Source organism: Monodelphis domestica, chromosome 8 (genome assembly GCF_027887165.1).
Source record: "Monodelphis domestica isolate mMonDom1 chromosome 8, mMonDom1.pri, whole genome shotgun sequence".
Lineage (NCBI taxonomy): Eukaryota > Metazoa > Chordata > Mammalia > Didelphimorphia > Didelphidae > Monodelphis > Monodelphis domestica.
The window spans coordinates 67,688,485-67,708,215 of NC_077234.1; the positions used below are offsets into that span (position 1 = coordinate 67,688,485).

The following is a 19,731-nucleotide window of genomic DNA, read 5'->3' on the forward strand; positions in this document are numbered from 1 at the left end:
GGTAGCCCTTTGACAAAAGCAACAATGCAAATCCAAGTGAGGATCCTGGTAATTATTATCGGGGACCATCATTATTAAAGTATAGTCTACCTCTCTGATCATACATTTGTACTAAGCCAGTAGACATTGAGGAGTGAAGAAATCTCCACTCTGGTAAGGGGCAGAGTGCCTCTGTCTATGTGTGCCCAGCCTTGCATCAACTCAGAGAGGGTTACTGACTGGGATCAGACAGAACGTATTATAGGATAAAACCTTTTAGTTTATTACCTCTGTAATGTGACAATTCTATTCCCCCGCTATGGTATACTCTTACCTTGTCTAACCATTCCCTATTAAAGGAAACCATAACTATGGAAATTTTGGTAGCTGGGAGTCTTTTCTGGGCTCCCCTAAAAAGCTGCTTTACCATCAAGGACATAATTGGAGAACTGAGAAGCAGAATGCAGAAGCCCCAAAGACCAACCATTCAGGATACAAATGAGTTAGTTCTGAATGCTTGGCTTGACTCTGAAATTTTCTTTATTTCATGAAGTTCTTCCAAGATAGAAATGAATTAAAATCAACCTTAACTTAGTAGTTATGAACTAGAGGGAGGATGCCAGGGGCCCTCTCTGATTTAATCAACCTCCAATGACAAATGACTAATCAATGCCAATCTTAGACAAAATTATGAAGTAGCGAGCTTGCCTCCAGACAGACATTCCCATGTCTTTTTCTGCTCCTCTTTTTCCTATTTCTGGGTATCCCCGCCTTCTATATCAATTGTCCAGATAATGCAAAATCTGTGGATATATAGCAGAATAGGACCTTGCTCTCCAAATTTTCATATTATTCCCACGTAGTCATTCTACTTTGGCCTTACCTCAATGACTAAGGCTCAGTATTCCAATCTATTCTCTTTTCCTACTTTCTCTCTATCAAACTCTTTCTTTTTTGGTTTCTTATTCACTGGACTTTGCTAAACAAAGGCTTGCTAACCTTTGATGAGCTAATTTTTCTTTTACCTTCCATACCATTTCCTTTCCTTTGTGATACCTTTCTAGGAGATATTTATAATTCAAAATAACTCAGGACTAGAGGAATCTCATATAAATAACAGGAGTTAAAACAAAACAAAACAATTTAGATTTTTCAAAGTCCTCATCATATAGAAAACTCTTCTCTCTCTCAATCCTGCATACATAAGTCCAGCCTTTTCTTGAACTCCACTGCACCATTAACCCTATAGAATTCATTGTTTTGTGAGAGAATGGGCTCACACATTCCCCTCTGTGATTCGTGAATCTGCTGACCAGTTTAGAGAATGATCATATACAAATCATTGGATCATGGCAACTTAGATTCATCATCTGTGAAGTGATGAACCTTTTCAGTAGCCAATTGTCCCAACCACAAGAACAATGGAAACATTCAGTTCAAACAATATTCAGTTGACATCTATATATGATACATTGAAGAGGTGCTTAACAGAGCCTATCAAAATTATTTTTGAGAAAATTGTCATCCAGTTTCCCCAGTGGATGCAAGTGAGAAAAGAAAAATCATCACTGTTTTTGTGATTTCAAAGGTCAGTCTAAGCTTTGGAATGTGACTGGACCACCACCACCACCACAACAACCAAAATAAGAGTAGAAGGATCTCTGACTACTAAATAGAATAAAAGGTGGGTTTCACCATGCAAAGGAAGGCTGAGATTGGTTATTTCCCCAATTATTGAAAGATCTGTGTTGATAAATGAGCTAGATTTAATTCCTTTTTCTTGTTAATCCCTTTTCTTGGGAGAAATCTCCCTGGTCTTGATGCTAAATTTAGTGAAGCTGGGACTTTTTTCATATGTCAGTTCATGCTTCAGAATTGCTGACTGTGAAGCATGTCCCTGCTGCAGTTGTTAAGCCAAGATCTTTGTCCCTGAACTGGACGCAAGAAGTCTGTCTGATTTTATTCCTCCCAGAACCTCCCCAGGTCACACACTTACACTCTGGCTTCATGGTTAATTTTATAGATCATTTCATCTAAGTGTCTTTAAGTATTTGGCAAACATTATCTTAAAATCTTCTGTAAGATTGAGAAGATGTGGACTCATTTTACAAATTGGGAAACTCCTATAACAGAGTTTCAACAATGTGAACTTGGAAGTTATGGCAGAATCAAAAATGGAATACAGATCATCATCCTTCAACTTTAGGTTTTGGATTTTCCTTCTAAGACACTATCTTTACTTCTCTTATTTACCTTCCCTTGCTTTATTTCACTTCATTTCACCCTTATCTATGTCTATCTTGATCTGTTATCTCTCACTGTCTATCTCAATCAAGCTCTTGTCTATTTACATCTTTGATCTATCTTTACCTCTCTCTATCTCTCATCTATCACTGTATTATCTCATATCTATCTCCATCTATCACCGATCTCTCAATCCTCCTCTCTCTAACATCTCTCTGCCTATCTCAATCTGCTTAACTCTATGTTTATCTCTTATCTATCTCCATCTCTCACCTATCTCTGAATTCTCTTCTCTCTCTAGCTCTCTGCCTATCTCAATCTATCTGTCTGTCTCTCATTATCAATCCTGATGTATCTAAGATTGGGTCTCCCCATTTCTCCCCTTGGCTCAACCTCAGTACAGATTGGTTCAAGAACTTTGATATGCTCTGTTTCTGACCTGGGCCAGTTTGTTCTTCTTTAGTAGCCTGGTTCCCTTCCTCATCCCCATCCCCCTGGAGCTTACTATATTGGTGCCAGATTTAATACCAGTCTTCATTATTCTAAGGCCGACTCTCTATCCACTATTCCTTCTATTGGTTCTTCCTAATGATTATTAGAATGAAGACATATTTTGTATTGTGTTTTGAAAATCCTTACCTCCTGTCTTAGAATCAATAATAAAATTATAATTATTATAACAAATATTGGTTCTAAGTCAGAAGAGAGGTAAGAGCTAGGCAATATTAGGATGAAGTGATTTGTCCACTATCACACAGCTAAGAAGTGTCTGAGGCAAGATTTGAACCCAAGTGTTCCAGACTTCATGCCTGGCTCTGTGTCCACTGTGCTACTTAGCTGCCCCTACATTGTGTATTGAAGTGAATGCCTGTCTGAGAGTCAGGAAGACTTGGGTTCAAATTTTGCTATTGGCACATACTAGTTGTGTGAGCCTGAGCAAGTCCTTTAACCTCTTTGTCCCAAGAAGTTCTCCAAGTCTAGATGGTGCAGGGCAGGTGCTGAATGATCTGCATTATTAGAGGGAATCCTCTTAGTAAGATCCTGACATCAATGAAATCACATTTATGTGCCATTCCTCTCCCCCTGAAAAACAATTTTAGAACTTTTTAGGAACTTTAGAGGCAATTTCCATTAATCTTCATGTTTTACAGATGAGGAAACTGAAGCTTAGGGAAATGATCTAATCAATCTAGCTAAGTCCTTCAGTTAGTTAGTGGCAGAAGGGGATCAAAGCCCATGTCTGTTGTCTCACAGGCTACTGTCCTTTCCACTGCCCTATCCTACCTCCTTTGCCAGTCTCTCTTGACAGGCTATGGAGATACTGAGGGGAACGTAAGCATCTAGGGATCTTTTCAAACTGATTTCAGACTCTAATCAGTTCTTCCCAGTTGGTTAAGCCAGGTGACAAACCCAATTCCCTTGTGCTGACAGCCATGGTAATCAGGCCCCCTTCTTTGTTCATTATGCTCTCTTTAACCTCGGCATTCTTATTCAGCCCTGCATTTAGTGAGCACTCATTGTGACGGCACACTAATGAAGAAATAAAACACACTAGCAGAGACCCATTCTTCTGGCGAAAGATAGACTCTGCTCCACTGGCTTGTAAAATCAGGTTTTTGTTCACTAGCAGAACTATTAGACCAGGTGAATAAAAGTAGCATTGGCTAATTTAGAAGGAAACACCTGGGATGGGCTAAAGTTCACTCCTTCCATCCTCTACCGTAGGGAATTCTGAGCAGAATTTTGTCTTCTTGGGACTTGGGTAAAAAACTCTGTCTTTTGACTTTTGATTTGGTTAATGCTCTATTGACTTAATGACACTGATCCATGGCTGGTTCCAAGATGCTTCGATGTGTTCTCATGAGAAGACTTTCTTGGTTAGTCTAAAGCAAATGAAAGATTTTTATTTTGGGGGGAGAGTATAGCTGCTGTTCTGATTGAAAGCCAGTGGAGGAAATGAGTTCTTTTCTAGTTTCAGTAATGCGATGATTATAATTCTTTCTCCTTCCTGGTCTGGAAGAAGTTAATGGATACAGCTTATATGGCAATTCTTTGGTGCCTTTAGAAGGACTTTTCAAATTTCTTTCCACTCTTCCATAATGGAAAATGTATGGTTTTTTTCTGAAGAACTGACTATTCGCTCTAGTTTGGGAAAACAACAACAACAAATTGAATGCTTTCATCTAAGGAATGATGAGGAAATGCCTAAATCTGAGCAAAAAGATCCATCAAGATATATAAAGACTTCTGGAGAATTTTCCTTAGATGCAGGAAAATGACCACCACCTGGGTAGCAGGGCAGTCTAAGACTGAATGGGGATCTTGGTTTCATAAATAATTTCCTAGAAATATTTGAGAATGTCAATGAAATGGATGGGCTTGCAACTCTCCTCAGCCTCTCCTTTTTTTCACCTTATATTTACCTTGTTCTTCTAAGTCAGGAATGCAGACTAGAAATCTTATCATGAGGTGAAAATGTCACCTACATGCTTGTGCATGTAACCTCAGGATTGACTTATCACACATCTACCTGAGCACAGACTGTGAGAGAACAATCTCTCCCTCCCTCCCATCCTCTATCCTGCCTCTGGAAGCAGAGACAATGTTATATTAATGTAATGTTCAACCTCTCATTACATTTCAATTTTTGCTCAAAAGATGACTTGTCAAGAGGTGAATGCTTACAGCAGTTTTTATGTGATTGGGAAGTAGACTTTTTTAAAAATCATTTTTTGCTAACCTTACCTTTGAGCTTGGTTACTCTTACTTTGATGGCTCAGTGACCCAAACTCTGTGGGGACTCCCCGGCAGGGCAGATTGGTACCCAGAGTTGCTCAAGCTGTGTAAATCCTGTCACTGTCTTTCTAGAAATCTCACACTGAGAATCAACTCCATGTATTAGAAAATTTTAAGGTTTTGTTTTATTTTATATAGTAGTGAAATAATTGGACTGTCCATCTGTACCTTTCTCTTCTCTGCATGAAGATTATTTTTGTGGAGTTCAGCTAAAAATAATATTTAAAAACTTTTTAAAAATTTAAAGTCTCCTCTAGCACCCTTTGGCACTCTTTATTTAATTTGTCTGATAGAACTTAGTAGAGCATTGTCGTTGGGGGTACTATATAAATGAGAGATTATTATTTTAGATTGCCAAGTTGAAGGGTCTTCATGAATCTGTTTCCAAGTCAATGGCCTTGAATAATCAAGTCGGCTGTGCCAAACAAACAAAGAGTGAGTGAGTGATATTTAGATGTGGCCTGAAATATTCCTAAAATTGCAGCTTTTAAACTAGAAGAGCTTGATTCTAATGAGGGCAAATCTACCTCAATGTGTGACGAAAGGGCCCAGTTGAAAAAGGTCTCCACAGTTTTGGGTTAACAAGAAATTAAAATGGTCCTACTTCAGACAACAAACGTCACTTAGTTTGTCTTTACATTCGCCTTTTCTAATTGAATTTAGTGCACTGCTGTATTTCCTCCAGAAAGTATATTGTTTTTAAATTACCATTTCAGTCCTATTACTCAAAGCCTTTGCTTCTAATGCTTTCTGACAGTTATCAACATAATGAACCATAATGAAATGATGAGCAATCTTCGGTGGAAACCCAATGTGAATTCCACTGGTGCTGTGTGACTGTGTTGTTAAAATTTGAATGCAAATTAAAATAACATCGTCCTTACTTGTTTCCAAGGTCAAAGTGAAGTTTTTTTTGGAAAATGGGTTCTTTAAAAATTGACTTAAATTTATTTTTTAAATTTAAATTTTAAAATTTTTTAAAATTTAAAGCCTTTGACTATATGCCTCATATAATACTTTAAGTATCCCCCCCCCCAAAAAAAGTGTCATGCTTATAATAGTCTAGCTTATAATAGTAAGCACATTTGGAAAAGTGTGTGTAAACAGACAGTAGTATTCAAGTTATCAAATAGGAGATATCATTTAGCTTTTCATAAGCCATGAGTATGAATTTAGAATTGGAAGAAACTTTTGCAATCAGCCAGTCTAACCTCCTTATTTTACAACTGAATAAACTGGGGCTCAGAGAGGTTAAAGGAACCAAGATTTGAATCCAGAGCAGCAAAAACAGGATTTGAATCTAGGTCTTTAATTCCAAGTCCAACTCTTACCACAGCGCCACCTTTGTCAAATCAAAGCATAAATTTAGAGGGAAACAGAACATTGAAGGGTCATTTAGTCCAGAGGTTTCAAAAACATGGTCCTGGCCACATGTAGCCAATGACTCTCCCAGTATAGACTGATCCAAATTGAAATGTAATTGGAAAATATTTAGCAACATTCATAAAAGTACATCATAGATAATGTTATTTTTCAAAATTGGCAATGTCCAGCCTATAGGGATCCTCAGGTATAGATTAGTGATTCCCATATTGCTTTGAATTTAACTCTACTGATCTAGTCCAATCCCATCAGCTTGCTCAAAATCATACCAAAAGAAAATGACAGAGGCAAAATCAAATCCACATCCTTATGACTTCACATGTAGTAATGCTTTTTCCATGATACTATGCTACCTATTTTCCTTTCCAAACAGCAGCACGTATACATAGGAATTAATAATCATAACTTATAAAGCATTTTTCTTACAATGGCCCCATGAGCTAGGTGGTATGAGTATTATTATACCCTTTTGAAAGATAGGCAACCTGAGACTTAAGAGAGGCTTAGTGATTGAGGCTTAGTGATTTGCTGATGGTCACAGAGCTAGCAAATGACAGGACTTAGGGTTGATCCCCTACCCTTATGAATGAAGCCCAAAGTTCTTTGTTATACTACAGTTGTACACCTCTTCCTTTCTTTTTAATTACCTTAATCAGCATCAATAAATTGTAGAATGATTCTTTTGAGATATCTTTTGGTGAAAAAAAGGTCTAGATGAGAATAAAGTCATCTAAGAATGATGGCATCGCAAGAAATTTTCCTTCATATTCAGAAGTAACCACTAATAGTAGGTTTCTGTCTGAAAGGACAACTGAATAAACAGTAGTTGAGTAGTTTGGGACAAATGGCCTATTTGGAGTAATCATGTTCCAAATCCAATCAAATGCTAAAATAATAAAATATGACCCCCAATTCTCATATATGGATCCTGACAGATATATAATATGATTGCATTCTATGAAGTTTCTTTCATTAGATTTAAATTAATAAAGGGTTGATTGTCCAGTTATTAAATAAATCCTATCTAGTTTTCAATTCTCTTTCTTCCTTTCAATAGGCTATCTAATAGCAGAGTTTGAAGATAGCACAAGTGAAACTCAGATCACTCCACTTATTAACAACCCTGGATGACAGGAGACTGACAGAATTGTCCCATAGTTCCCAAAGTCTAGCCACCACCCTAATTACTTATCATATTTAATGATTTTATTGTTGTTGTTATTGAGTCATTTTTCTGTTGTATCCGAGTCTTCCTGATCCCATTTGGGTTTTTCTTAGCAAAGATACTGGAGTAATTTGCCATTTCCTCCTCCAGCTCATTTTACGGATGAGGAAACTAAGGTAAACAGGGTAAATGACTACCCAGGGTCATCTAGCTAGTAAGTATCTGAGGCCAGATTTGAATTCAGGAAGATAAGTCTTTCTAACTCCAGGTCCTGCACTCTATCTATTGTGCCACCTATGTGCTCCATTAAGTGATTATGAGATGCTAAAATAAAATTTTATTGTTTCTATCATGAACAATTTACTACTTAATTAAAAAAATGATTAATGTCTCATCAAAAGCTAATGCCATTCTCAGTTCCAAAATGGATTATCTAAGGAAGTCCTTGGAATAAGGAATAGATAGTATGGTGAATTAGGAGTCAGGAAGAACTGCTTTTAAATATTCCCTGTATGTTTCTTGTAAGTCATGCAGCTTCTCTGAGCCTTAGTTAGTTCATCTGTATAATGGGTTTGATGATGCCTAATTTTTTTCTCCCAGAATTATTGTGAGGCCCAAATCAGATCATGCTTGTTAAATGCGTTGAAAACTTTAACAGCACTGTGTAAGTCTGTTATTATTATTGTTTTCTTTTCCACCAAGAACACATAGGAGTCTTTGTCCTGGCAGAGGAAAGTGTGAAAAGTGCTGCCATGATTTAGGGCCAATATGAATTAATCAATATCCATTTTATTCTATAACTGAGGAATTAAATTTTGATCAAAGTAAGCTACCACTTTCCTATCTCAATATAATTTTGCACTGTTCCGTAGAGCTTCCTAGTCATTTGCCTGTGAATGATCCTCTTGGGAAGAGCTGATCAACATCTTTGCTTTCAGGACCTGTTGGTTTTTTTCTGTGAATTACCTATTGCCTTACTTGGCACCTAGCAGCAATAGTAAAAGGTGGCAACTGGAGAGATGCAGAACACAAAACTATCTTCTCCCTTCTCACATAGGGTAAGGGAGGGAACAGAATAAGCATTTATTATGAGCCCACTAAGTGCCAAGCATATGCTAAGTTCTTTAAAAATATTATTTCAGGGGCAGCTGGGTGCCTCAGTGAATTAAGAGCCAGGTCTAGAGACTGGTCCCATTTTCAAATCTGGCCTCAGATACTTCCTAGTTATGTGTCCTTGGGTAAGTCACTTAACCCCCCATTGCCCAGCTTTTATACTTCTTCTGCCTTGGAACCAATACACAATATTAATACTAAGATGGAAGGTCAGGGTTTAAAAGATATATATTATTTCACGTGATCATAGGTTCCAAGCCTAGGAGGGAAAAACAATCTTTGAAAGAAAAACATTATTTCCTCCTGAGAAATCGAGAGCCACATAGAGAAGCTGAAAACTGGTTCTGATCTGAGGAATAAGGTCACATATATTCAGCATTGAGTAAACTAAAGAAAACTAGGAACATTTGTAAAAAGGGATGGGATGAGGAAGTCAGCAGTTTTTCCAACAGTTTCTAGTTGGGGCTAAATGCTATGATTTCATTCTTTTGTCTGACAATCCAAATTGTTGTGTTAACTTGTTCACCTACTAATAAATGCTCATGTCTCTGGATTCTAAAAAAACAAAAAACAAAAAAAACATTAGAAGAAAACCCAACCAAGACAAAAATCATCCATCTTTCTTAGACTCTGCTACTTCCTTCAAACTATCATCCTCGCTTCTCCTTTTAACTTCATAATTCTTGAAAGAGTACTTGAGACTCACTGTCTCCTCTATCTTTTCATCTGCTTACTCTTTTAATATCCCTTGCAATCTGGCTTCCATTGCTCTCTTCAGACTCCCCAAATGACAGGCAAATTACCACATCCAGTGTGCTTTTCTCAGTCTTCATTCTCAATACTTCTCTTCCCAAGAAAGAGACAGTCTACTGTTCACAAACTTATCTGTTCACCTCCTTTGGTTCCTCCTGGTTCCAATATTTATCTGACAGCTTTTGACCTGGATCTTCTACTTCCTTTTCCTCCAGCTTGTCCTCTAGGGGTTTACCTTGTACTCTTTATTTTCTCTACATCTTGTGATGATGTCATCTACTCTTACTGCCTAAACTATCTCTACCATCCCCATGACTCACAAATCTGTATCTTTAGCCCTTGTTTCTCTCTGTCTCAAATAGACATTTCTAGCTGCCTACAAGGTATCTCCATCTAGATATTCCACTGGTATCCGTAGGTTTACAGATCTCCAAATAAAATTGCCATCATGCCTTTGAAATGAGATTCTCTTTCTAATTTCTCATAGGTTGTAGTCCCATAGTTTTTCTAAGCATTTATACACATAAACTTGGAATCCTCTTTGACATCTCTTATATTTGCTCAGTTAATAAGTCTTGTTGCTTCAAGCATCTATATTCTCTCTCTCTGTCTGTCTGTCTCTCTGTCTCTGTCTGTCTGTCTGTCTCTCTGCCTCTGTCTGTCTCTCTGTTTCTGTCTCTGTCTCTGGTCTGTCTCTCTCACGCTCAAACCTTTATCTTCCATCTTAGAATCAATACTATGTATTAGTTCCAAGAGAGAAGAGCAGTAAGCCCAAGCAATAGGTGCTGAGTGACTTGCCCAGGGTAGCACAGTTAGGATGTGTCTGTGATTAGATTTGAACCCAGTAACTCCCATCTCTGGCCCTGGCTCTCAATCTCAATGAACCACTTAGCTACTCCTTATATTCTCTCTTAATCTCTGTACAATGCTCATTGCCATATCTGATCATCTCCAGCCTTTCTCCAGAAGCCTTTTCATTCATACTCAGCCCCCTGAAATACTAAATTTGTTCCCGTATAAAGGCTCCAGTTTTGATAGCTCCTGACATTTCCAGTACTTTATTCTTATGGGAAAAACAAAACAAACAAAAATTAAAACTTCAGTGATATCAACATCCTCTCAGACTATCATCCTATATTTCTCTTCCTTTTCTTAATCAAACCCTTAGGAAAAGTCATTTTTTCTATATTCGTTACCTCCATTTCCTTTATTTCTACTCATATTCCAACCCCTTGTGATTTGGTTTTTGGCCTCAACCTAAGTTGTTTGAAATCTTATATTATTGTAGAAGGATCCCTGAAATTGTCATCAGAAGAACTGAGTTCAAATCCAAGATTTACCACTTAATAGCTGTGTGATGTTGGGCAAGTCATTTAACTTTTATGAGCCTTATTTTCTCCCTTTGTAAAATGAGGGAATTAGACTAGTTAAATTCTAAGGTCCCTTCAAGATTTAAAATTGGATAATCCTACTTAACCTTCAAATTTTACTCCTATCATTATGATGCTTTCTTGGACTTTTCTAGTCAGTAATGTTTCTCCTTTCTTTAAGACTCATAATATTTTTTAGAAGAGTGCTGGTTTGCTGTAAGGACAGGCCTGTGTTCAACTATTTCCTCTGACATTTACTGTGACTATGGACAAGTTATTTCACTTCCTGGAACCTCAGTTTCCCTATATATGAAATGAGGATGATAATACCTGTAGGACTAACTTTCTAGTGTAGTTGTAAGCCTCAAATCATCTGGGTAAACTACCTTAAGTATTAACTAGGTGGTGGCTGTTGTAATGATGAAGCAATATTTAAGTGCATTTTATAAAATTGAGTGTAAATAACTTTATAAAGTGTCTGCTTTTCTTGGATAATTGAGACTTGACTGTATAAATGATCCTAACTACACATGAATGATCTAGTATTGTCAGTATAAAGAAATTAAGCTAGGAAAGAAAAAACAAAACATTCTTGGAAAGATCTTTGGAAAAGACATAAGAATAACAAGGAAATACTAAAGTGTCAGGTACAAATTAGGTCTTCAAAAAGATGGCGCTTTAGGAAAAGAGGGTAACAAATGAGCAATACCCCAACATAGCGCCTGTTTTTCATAATGGGCTGCTGAGGTTTGGGTTGGGAACCACTGTGTGATCACAGGAGCTTTAGTGATAAAAGGTTGAGGAATGTCCATACATTTGCAGAAAAAAGGGCTTCCTAGAACAGCCCTTATGTAAACTCACCCACAGTAACAGGGGCTGGAAGAAAGCAATTAGTGGCAGCAACATATACAACTGTCAGGGGGGGAAGCATGGGTTTTATTTCATAGTCAAAACTTATACATCCCAAGTGTTTACTCTGTTATAACCTGTCTTTCTTCAGCTGGAGAGAAATTAATAACAAAGGCTTATCTGAAGGGTTTTACAGCTAAGACTCTGAAGTATTATTGACAGTCCCGAAGTTGTACATGATTAATGAATCCCTATGAAATGGGAGAAGCAGTCCAAGATACTTCTTTCCAAGATACGTACCTTGTACCAATTGACTTGGCATTTGAGAAGGGTGACTGAGGGCATCTAAAGATGCTGCACTCATTAAAGAGTTACCTATCTATGTAGAAGGAATGTTTCTGTCTACAGTCAGCTTTGATATTATGGGTCAGGCATGTGCATTTTAGAATGATGATTAAAAATCCATTCCACATTAAAAACATCCACCAGCCCTGGAAGCTACTCAGGACACAAATCTCATCTAGGTTGTTTTGCTACTTGTTACATTCCTACCATTGTACATTTTTTTTATTGCATCTTGGAATGGATTTAATTTTATCTCATCAGTTTACAAACTTTTTTTTTAAACCACTCTATAGAAATGTTTTTACCAGTCCTTCCCACACATACTAGTGAAATGGTGGTGATACATCTGGCAATAATGGAAATCAGTTGTTTGTGGAAGTGTGTGGATTTTACTTATAAATTTCTACTCACCAACAAGATGAGTTCTAAATTATCCCATTCCCCCTCCTCTTATACCTGGGTCTCTGCTAATGATCAGGCTGCCTTTGAATCTTCATTCCAGAGCTCAGAAGAAGAGAATTGCTGGCATTAATAATATTTTTAACTCTGTGCCTATTCCTTTGTTTCACCTATTAGATAACCCACCTCTTGTTGTTGTTGTTAACTATGGCTGTTTTGTTGAGATGTCACTATTTTATACAGTGTGTAGAACTCAGAACAACCTAGTTAAATCCCATCTGGCTAGGGGACAAGGGGAATTACTTTGAATAAGGGATTCTGTTATAACAAAAATTATCCATATTTACTGTTGGCAAAGTATCTTTGTTTGATGGCCTTATTACCATTCATGTAAGACTAACATGGCTATGATATTCATTTGCCCCAAAATGATAACAGTAGTGAACATAGTAATAGTAGTTGTAGTAGAAGCTTACAGTTCTTTAAAGCCCAGTGTATAGCACAGGATTATCTTATTTGATCACCTAATAATACGCTTCTGACAGAGATACTATTAACTCCATTTCATAGGACTTTAGGAAATTGAGGTCTTAAATTGGAAGAGACTTGCCCAGGGTCACCCAGCTGTCAGATGTTGGTGTCCCCCCACTTCTCTAATCTGGGAGAACTGTAAAATTATTAGCCTTTTCCAAATTCACTTTATATTTCACAAAACAACTATATGTTCATCTTCTCATTCTTGTTGTTCAAATCAGGGAACATATTTTCACTCCCTTCGCTCTTCTCTCTCCCCTCCTTCTCCTCCTGCCAAGAAGAAGTCATGATTGGTTAAAGATGACAAAGACGTCTTTTCCTCATAGAGGAGTCCCACATCTGTGTTAGAAATTGGCTACAGTTTACCTTGGCTTTAAAACTGTCAAGCTTATGTCAAATGAATGCCAGTGACATCCACTGGAAAATAATAATTACCCATTGTTGCACCTTTCACCAGGATCTTGCTGGGTGATGCAGAAATAGTATTTTACACCACTGAAATGAATGGATGTTCATTAAGCTTATTCATAATGGCAAAAAAAAGGTAGTGCCCCTTTCTTATGGGAAATGTACAAAATATGAATCAGGTCCTTCATATCTTAGGCATTCTGTAATTTCCTTCTTTTAGTAGTAATTAGCACATGGATGTGTTTATCACTGGTGTCACTGGAGAAGAGTCCCATTCGGTTGAAGGCATCTCTTCTAGAGATAACAAGAAAAGGAAGATGTCAGTAAGGTGCAATATAGGTTTTGCCTTGAGGGGTTTTTAGCCAGGAAGGCTTTTGTCATTTCTCCATCAATAATTGCAAAGTCATGGGATACCCTGGGTCCTATTTCCAAACCAAAAGATCATAGGACTGGGAGCTGGGGGGGGGGGGATTTTACAAATTATCTATTCCACCTCTATCTTTTAACAGCTCCAGTGGCTCCATATTGCCTCTGAGATCAAATACAAGCTACATTGTTTGGCACATAAAGACCTTCACAACCTGGCTCCAGGCTACTTTTACAGACTTAATACCCTTTATTCATAACCCTTCAAACCCTCTTTGGGAGAACCAGATTGGTGTTTCTGTTTCTCACACATGACACTTCACCTTTTTTAATAGCTTTGTCTACATTATCTTCTATGCCTGGAATGAACAATCCCTTCATCTCTGTCTCAGAAACTGTAGCTTCTTTCAATATTCAATTTAAGTGGCTGCTTATATCCTGATCACCCTAGTTGCCAATTCTTCTCTCCTTGCCTCTGTTATATTACAGTTATTTTGTATGTACTTAAATGTATATTGTTTCTACCAATGGAATATTATTAGCCCTTCTAACTCAACATAGCAATTCCATGAAATTATTAGACTGTAAGCTCTGTGAGGGGAGGTGCTATCTTTTACCTCTTTTTATATCTCCAGGGCTAAACCCATTATTTGGCACATAGTAGGCACTTACTAAATGTTGATTGATTGATCATGTTATATTGAGGAAACTTGGAGGTACATTTGGCAGATCCCTTACCTGGAATATAAAAATTTAGAAAAGTATTTACTCATAGTGCTAGTAACATAACTAGTGTTACTGTAATTCCATTAGATTAAGATGCTTAAAGGATATTAACAAAGCAAAATTGGTGCTGCTTTTCCTTCAATTTGTTTTATTGTATAGAACCTCTGTTTGGTACCTTGGATTTCTTATCCTCCAATGGTCATGGGCCAGAATGAACTTGTCTTACAATCTCAATATTTGCTCCTCCTTTCTAATGTTCTTATATCAGGTGAAAAAAAACCCTTTAATATTCAGCTTATACACACCCACACGCTTACAGGGAGCATCCTTACAAGACAGAGTTTCTTAGTTCAGGAATTCATGATTTCATCCATGTGGATATATGTTCCTTCTATATTAATCCCAACTCTTCTCACACCTTTATAGACTATTTCATGAGTTGCCATGATTGAAAAAAAAGTCACTTCTTGATGCCAACCCCCTTTTGAGGACATTCTTCAACTGTAGTTGGGTCAGTCTCCAAACACAATCCACCACAGGACTTTTTTTTTTTTTGGCTCAGTAGGACCTGCCCGAACATGTATTCTTGCTGGTAAAGCATTTGAAAATGCAGAATCATTTCCATACCACATCGAGGCAATTTCTCATAAAATACAAGGCATGTTACTCATAAAAACGCAATATGTAAAAACATGGGCTATAAAACCTTAGCTTGAGTAACAGTTACCCATAGTTTTCAGAAACCAAACAATCATGTGGGGTTTCACTGGCTCTTTGGAATTTCAAACTAAAGGGGTTATAGCATAGAAACTTGATAATAGGAAAGTCGGATAACATTTTGGACCTAAGGATCTCAGAGGTGAAAGGACCTTAACAGTCATCTAAGCACAATTCTTCTGCAGGAATCCTCATTTCAACAATTCTAGTAGGTACTTATCCAGTCTCTACTTGAATACGTCTAATGAGAGGCCACTCACTACAATCTTTCAAAGCAACACATTCCTTTTTTTTTTTTTGACAGCTGTATTTGTTAACAAATTCTTTCTATTGATCTAAAGGATGCCTCCCTATAATTTTCTGCCTTCTGATGCCAAATAGAATACATCTAATCCTTACTTTCTTCATGACAGACCTTCAAAATGTTTTAAATTGCCATCAGGTCTTATCTAAATCTTTTCCCAATGAGGAATTCCCAGTTGCTCCAACTATTCTCATAAGAGATGATTTTGGGTCTCCCAACTGTTCTGCTTTTCTTCCTATTTGCCAATGTCCTCCCTAAAATAAGATATCTTAAACAAAACATAGTATTGACCAAAATGGATTACTTTGTGGGCAGTGTATTTCTATCAAAATACTCTAAAGTCAAAGTTAATTGCTTTATTAAGCAAGGTTTCTCCCCTCCACACACCCCATATCATTTTTTGAACCTTAATGCAGAACTTTACATTCATAACCATTAAGTTCTGTCATTCTCAATTTGCCCCATTATTCTAGACTGTGAAATTATTTTCAGATACAAATTCTTCTCCACTAATAAACATTAATTGCTGACTAAAAACCCAGTTGAGTTATAGGATGATAGCAATACTGCTGTAGAGTTGGAAGTGACCTTTGAGTTCAATCCTCAGAAAAAAACTGCAACACCACATTTGAACTTCCTTTGCTATTTGAGCAGAATTGCCAGATCTTTAGCTTGGGTAGTTTTGAGGATGTTTAGTTTAGTTTTAAGAAAGAAGTTTATCCTTTGCTTCCAGTCACCATAGAATGATCTCACAGACAAGGCCCCTGAAAATGGGATAATTCCATATGTGCAGGATATCTGGAAATCCTACATTCCCTAGTAGATCGTTAGTAATAAAATAAACTCTCTAAAATATGCCTTCCCCAACCCCCCCAATAATCAATGATTGGAAGAAGTCTAACAAAGGGAACAAGAAATGTGTTCTTGGTATGGTTTACTAGACCCATGAAAAAGTAAAACAATATCCTTCTTTACCATAAGCCCAACCTTTGACATTGGAAACATACTTATTATGATTTGTGTGATATTTATTGCATGTTGTAGAGCCCCACCCTCTTTACCCTTAACTTGCCTCCCAAATGTAGTTCTGACATTTTAGACATGAGGAAAGTCTAAGACACTCAGACTTCAAAGATTACTCCTAGTAAATGGTTGCATCTATATGAATTGAAACATCCAACTGTTTCCAGATACTTGGCTTATCAAGACAAACATCTAGAAGATCATCTTTTCCCATTGTTTTGATGCTGAAATTTTGATGCTTTGGCATTTCCAAATATAGAGTCAATACCACCTTGCTGCCAGATGATTTTTCTTTTACCTGAAGGAAATGTTTCCTTTGTCCATAATTATTTTAAGGTGGTATTCTGAAGTGACTCAGTTGGGACCAGATTGAACAGAATTCTGAGCTTCCCTTCCCTGGTTTATTTGTTAGGATAATAGGAGTTAAGGGGATTTTAGGTGATTCAGAGGATAGAGAGTCAGGTCTAAAGACAGGAGGTCCTCATTCAATTCTGGCTCAGATACTTCCTAGCTTTTCAGACTTGGATGATTCACTTAACCTCCTTTGCCTGTCCCTTCTTTTTTTTTTCTTCTTCTTCTTTGGAAATGATGCTTAGTATCAATTCTATAAAGGTAAGGGTTTTAAAAAAAAGAATCATAGGATTTAGACCTAGGACTGATTAGAGAAATAATTTTAGTAAACTCTCTGATTTCATAGATGAAGAAACTGAGATCCCAGAGAGGTATATGACTTACTGAAGGTCATGCAGTTAGTCATCAATCCCAAATTCTCTATTAGACATTTAGTTGATTTCCATTTTCTACTGTCCCCTGAGGAAGAGGGAGTTTTAGGAGGGAGGGGAAGAAAAATTGAAAGCACATTTGGAAAGGAATTTCATATTACTAAGAAAAGATTGAGTTTGCCAACATGAAAATGTCCTCATTGCCTGTTCTCTGAGCTCCACTCTAGTGGTTCCATTAGGAACAATTGCCAGGATGAAGCATCCCTTACTATTTCATTTTCATACCAGTCCTCCATTTTGTAATTCACTGACATCCCCCTTTTCAGACCAGGGCTGTTACTTTTATTCTGGGGACTTGTTGCCATTAGCTTGCTTAGTTTCTGCTCCATTTCTTCTCTGTTGAGATACTGCCATGACTGCCCTGTCCCACATACTAATGACTGACTTCTTGCTGCTGCCTCCCTTGATTCACAGTGGCACATTTTCCCACGTGAAAATGGACACAGAACCTTGGCAGTAAGCTTAATGGATTTCAGAGTCATTCTGAGTTAACCTAAAAGTTGCTGCAACACAGGAACCAATAGCTAATCTCCTTTAGAGACCAAGGCTTGATGATCTTTTTATGCTAGAGACTAGCAGAGCATTTCCCAGCAATGGCCACTATTGACTGCCTTGCTCTCTTGTTTCTCCCTTTACCTGCCAAAAGGATGGGTCATGTAAGCTTTCACAGAAATTTCATGGTGTACTATTATCTCTCTCTTTCGTGCTACACAAGCCTTGGACACAAATAAATAGAAGGAAAATATGCGATGCACCTGTTTTTAAAAATGGAGTAGGAGAAAGCACGGATTTGTGAGCAACCAAGTACTTGAGTTCTTTGTAAAGTATAACAAGTACTGACTTTGAAATCAGAGGACCAGAATTCAAAGCCTGTCTTTGATGCTTATTACCTGTGTGATCCTAGGCACATCACTTAACTTCCCTCATTTTTTTTTAATCTATAAAAGGTTTAGACACGACAATCTCTTCCAGATATAACTATCTACCTATAGACAGACATATATTTTTTTAATTTAAGGTGGCATTGTGAAGTGAATCAATTGGAACCAGACTGTGTAGAATAATGAACTTCTCTTCCCTTGTTAATTTGTTGGTGTTAGAATTATAGGATTTAAGGGGAATTATATAGGATTTAAGGGGAAGCTTGGTAGCTCAGTAGATAGATAGATAGATAGATAGATAGATAGATAGATAGATAGATAGATAGATAGATAGATAGATAGATAGGTGGGGGTAGATGGATCAATGAACAGATAGTATTCATGTATGTATATTACATATGCATGTATATATGTGTGTGTATGTGTAAATATACAAAACATATTTGGTTCAGAATCTAAATGAGAAAGAAATTGCCATTTGCCTACTAAAAACGTCAGAGCATTATTATTCTTATCCAGCAAGATTTTTTAAAATCTGAATTCTGTCACTTTACTAATTAGCAATCACTATTAATGGAAATATTGATGGAATTAATAGGATTTCATATTTAAAACTGACAAGAATCTTAAAAGTTATCTAGTCCATTCCCTTCTATTTTTCAGATGTGGAAACTAAGACCCAGGGAGGCTAATTTACAAAGCTCAGCCAGAAAATAAGTGGCAGAACTCAGCCTTAGACCTAGGTCCTCTGATTCCAAGCTTCAGATTAATTCTATTTCATCTCACTGCCTCCCTCCACTGACTATTCAAAGTCTTCTCCCCCCTCCCCACTTATTTTTACCAAAGGATAGACTGATATTGGTGTTAAGAGAAGAGAATAAATAGGCCCAAGGGAGAGTTTGTAGGGAACATTATCCTTTTTGAGCCCTCAATTAATCTGTATGAGGAGACAAGAATAGTGAATTATTAAATGTTACCACTAAAATCCTTTTACCATCCATCACCATGAACCAAATAATAAATAATAAATTGCTTACCCCTATAAGTTGACAAGTAGGTGACCTCTTAGCATTCTACAGTGGGTTCTTTGTGGGAGAGGGAGCATGGTATAGTGAGTAGAGAGTCTAGAATTCAGAAAGACCCACGTTCAAGTCTTCTCTTGATATACACCAACTTATCTGATTCTGGGCAACCCACTATAAGACGATAAGAGAAAATGCTGGTCTGCATTGACAGAGTGACTTATTTGAAAGAAGCTTCCTGAACCAAAGAAAATTGCAAATTTGAGTTTAAAAAATATCCCTAAAGAATTTCCATGAAGCTATAGTGAGAAATACAGGGATTTCCTTTGTAGAATGGTAACCTGAGGGAATATGGCAGAACCAAATGATCACACAAGGCTTCATCATCTTTATCATCTTTCCTCCAAACAGTTTGGAATAATTTTATGTTCCCATGGTTCATAAGAGCATAGATATCAAGAACAGCTCCATCTGTCACCATTGAATCTGAGACAGCTTGTATGGTTTGCCGATGATCACAAAAACAGTCAGTAAGAGGCAGAGCTAGGATTTGAACTCAGGCCCTCTGACAC

The 19,731-nt window shown here is 37.2% G+C and overlaps 1 protein-coding gene across 2 annotated transcripts in view; it reads left to right on the forward strand.

Annotated features, from left to right (window-relative positions):
• EPHA4 (EPH receptor A4) overlaps nucleotides 1-19,731 on the forward strand; it is a 169,098-nt gene that overhangs the window by 70,671 nt on the left and 78,696 nt on the right. The gene's annotated exons all lie outside the window — the stretch shown is intronic.